Source organism: Rhipicephalus sanguineus, chromosome 4, assembly GCF_013339695.2.
Source record: "Rhipicephalus sanguineus isolate Rsan-2018 chromosome 4, BIME_Rsan_1.4, whole genome shotgun sequence".
NCBI lineage: Eukaryota > Metazoa > Arthropoda > Arachnida > Ixodida > Ixodidae > Rhipicephalus > Rhipicephalus sanguineus.
The window spans coordinates 207,047,553-207,051,373 of NC_051179.1; the positions used below are offsets into that span (position 1 = coordinate 207,047,553).

General features: G+C 44.4%; 1 long non-coding RNA gene across 1 annotated transcript; it reads right to left on the reverse strand.

Annotated features, from left to right (window-relative positions):
• Positions 1-865: 865 nt before the first annotated feature.
• Positions 866-2,025, reverse strand: LOC125758428 (uncharacterized). The gene is made up of 3 exons (XR_007416047.1): positions 1,910-2,025; positions 1,692-1,823; positions 866-899 (listed from the first exon to the last, which is right to left on the reverse strand). It is a non-coding gene; the product is annotated as an uncharacterized LOC125758428 (long non-coding RNA).
• Positions 2,026-3,821: the final 1,796 nt, after the last annotated feature.

Consider the following 3,821-nt stretch of genomic DNA (forward strand, 5'->3'; position numbering starts at 1 on the left):
GAAAAGTGCTAGCATACTTTTTGTCGACTGCATATGAGCACACGAAGAAGGAAGGTACACCGACCAATTAACAGATTAAAAGAAAAGATGTTGCATCTTCCACACGCAAGACTTGCTCACAATGAGGCCGATCAACTAGCAATGTCTCATATAGGCTTCAGCACATGATGGAAGCACCGTGCGTAGGAAAAGGGAAGCTTTCCGTTGTTTTGAGTAAGTGTGTGTGTTGTAGTTGTTTACATTGATGTTGTGTACAAGATCCCTTGTGCAGATTGCAAACGTGTCAACATCGGGAAGAGTGGCAACTTTCGACAGCTTCTGCGCTAACATCAGAATGATGTGGAAAATGAGAAAGTGGAGTCTAATGCACTGGCAGAGCATGCGGCTATGACTTATCGCGCCATTGATTCGATGAATGCGAACATCACTGGGAGGGAAAGAAATGGGTCATCGCGCTTGCATCTCGAGGTGCAAGGCAGACACTTTATCGTAATGATGGGAACCTTCCCTCATCTTGTGTACAGTGCTTGCATCACATGCTGAAGCCTATATAAGAGACACGTCTAGTCGACTGGCCTGATTGTAAACAAGGCTTCCGTATTAAGCCAAAACGTCTTTTATTTTAAACTTTTATTTAGTCAGTGTACTTTCTTCATGTTTCATCTCTACCAGACAGGTTTCCGTAGAACTCTCGATGCATATAAGCACAGCAACACATGCAAGATAAAAATGTCCTCAAATCTCGCAAGTGGGTAACACTAGCAAGAGCTAGAAATTCTGTGTAAAAACAATCAACTTGCCTGCTTCTGCATCAGTGTCTGGTTCCGTACCAGAACTAACCGCATCAGAGCATCCTGCATGGGCCGCTGGATCGCCACTTGAGGAGACATCGTAGTTAACTGCAGCAAGATTGCATCAGTAGACTCAACGATTAGATGGCATCTTACACAAACATGTTCACAGAATCAGAATGAGAACTTTATTAAAAGTTGAGTGAAGTTACAAGCGTTTTGTATACAGGAGGAGGTCCCATAGTCAAGAGGCTGTATCGGGACCTCCTGTACAAAATGAAATGAGGTAATAAGCACATCATAGTAGCAGCAGTAGGGAGGTCAATGATTTAAGCAAAAGAAAAACAACATTCACAGAAGAATTATTGATGTCATTACATAAACTGATACGATTTTATAATATCACAGCAAAACAAAAATGATGAGACAAGAGGAAAAGAAAAAAGAACAATACCAAGACTGTTCCAAGGAAAATTGACAGCTTCTCATGCATTTCACGATTTTAGAATTTCTATGCTCTGCACTGTGAGAGAGATCCTTGCGCTAATGTGACACTGCCAAGAAATAAAATACAACATGTGATGCATTTTTCGCGTGTTGCAGAAAAGATGTTCAGACCACTGAATCCGTTGCGTCGTCAAATGTTCATCACAAAACATTGAGACCGCCGACAGTTACGAGAACGGAGGTGTAATAAACGCCATACGTTATCCAGTTTTTCTGGCGGACAGAAAAGGCAGAGTATACAACCAATGCGCGACGTAAAACTAAACGAAGCAGGGGAGATTTTCTGCCGCGGGTCAGAAGCAGCATTTGTCATTTCGGGGTTAGTGGCTGCCGGACGAAAATTTCAGCAAGGGCGCGCAAAACTATAAAATCTGCACGACAGCCAACGCTTACCTGAAACGCGTTTTCGTTTCCAGCTACGCTCGAAACGGTTGCACTTCTTTGTCAGCGCTGCAGGGTCAGCCTTTCTGAACACAAACACGCTAGGTGCCCAGTCCGGATGTCCGGGAAATGGAGACGGAGCGCCTGAGTCAATAAAATATAATCACTGACAAATCATGACGAATAACGGATAATACGCCTAAAATCTCGAGGCAACAGCATTTACTTACCGGTGATGAAGTGTAGGCTGCAAATCCTCGTGCTGTCGGACGGCTGCCATTGCTCGCGGCGCAGAGCTTGCACCCACGCTTTCGGTCGGCCGATTTCCTTCGGAAACCGAAAAAAAAAAAAAAACGATGCGGCTGCCTTTCCTGGCACGCTTGCTGCACCCAACAGCGCAGCAGCTGACAACCATAGCACAATGCTGCTAAACGAACACCGTGAGTGTGTCTTGGCGATACCAACTGCACCACTGAACAAGCACGCACGGAGCAATGTTTTTCCAACCACCCTGCTGCAGCGTGCGCCGAGGGGTCACGTGTCTTGACGTCACGGGGCGTGAGTGACGTACGCCGGTAGAGGTCTGTTGGTTTTGGAAATACCAGTAGCCTAAACAGGGTTTATGTCGCTGATTGCTTTCTGTCGGTGCCACCGTGTAGTGCTGGCGCGCAGCTTTGACCATGGGCAGTATGTTGCGACTCGTATTGGGCATGAAAGTGCATTGTCATCAACCCACTTATTGCTTTTTGGAGTTGCAAGTTTGTGGTAATAAAAATAATATTTTTCTGAATTGGTCAGCATTCAAGTTATTTTTGTTGTCATGCATTTTTTCATTTCATTTTATTCTTTTCCCATTACACACAGTGTAAATGGTAAAGCAAAAGAACCATAGAAACACATTTGTGGCAGAACATGTGGCAGCAGGAGGAGAACCTTGTATGCGATCAGAAAGTGAACGTTCAGTTTTGCCTCACATGAATGCCTAGAAATGTGGCCGCAACTTTCAGCTAATTATGAATGCTCTAAACTTTCCAGTGGAGTGACATTTTGTTTGTGCTGTTCACGTGAAAAGTAAATGTTTGCTTTTCGAACAATTATGGAATGCCATCCCGAGAGCTTCACGTCTCGAAGGGCACACCTGAGCCATCACTTCAAGGACACTTGCACCATGAAGTGGTTAGAACATTTTGCTTCCATTTGGGCATTGAGACCCTTTCTAGAGGCCACAGGGGAAGCTCTGTCAAATAACCACGTGACGTCTGACAATCTCACTTTGAAATTCATATAACGTTTGACTCGATTAGCTAAAGCATTCTTCCACAGAGTGTGAGATCAAGTCATCAGATAATGGCCATGGTAGCTGCCCATGTACTTGTGTTGTAGTGCACATTAAAGATTCACAGGGAATCAAAATTAACTTAGAGTGTGCCGGTACTGCATGCCTCATAATCAAGGTGGTTTTGCCAGGTAAAGTGGCAGAACACTGCCATCGAAAAAGAGCAGTATCTACAACACTGTAGAACAAAGGAAAAAAATTCAATGTCCATGCGGTGAGAGCCACAGGTCACACCATCGGCTAATTGCAAGGGACTGCCATGAGAGCCTGCGCCAAACTTATGTCAAAATTTACTGTTCCACTTGTAAGTGAAGCTCCACGCACTGACAGACAGATTAGAGTAAAACCCAAAGATTGCGATGGGTGCTCTTATTTCCAGAATGGGAAAGCAGTGACATGCTGCACTGTCTCATAATGAAATTCCTAAGCTGTCATGCATATGCTGGTCATTCAGGGTCTACTAATCTCCGAACAGAGGGGGACTTGGTTGCCCCACGAAGATTCGCGTTCCCTAAGGCACATGGAGCTGTTTGAAATGCTCCAATGCACAGGTTCTGATAACATCTTGACAAGGACGAAGTGACAATAGTGGCATAATGACTGCAGCTTGACAGGACAGTGGTGCTATGAAAATATGATGCAAGTGTACCACCAGCTTTCGTAAGCATTGGTTGTTCTAAAAAGTTAGTGCAGTAAACACTGACTTCATCTACATTAAGAAGGCTATTCACATGCTTGGATAGTCATCATAAATACCCTCTGCATGAGGTTGGGATATTGATTTCTGGTCATGGTAGCCACGTCAT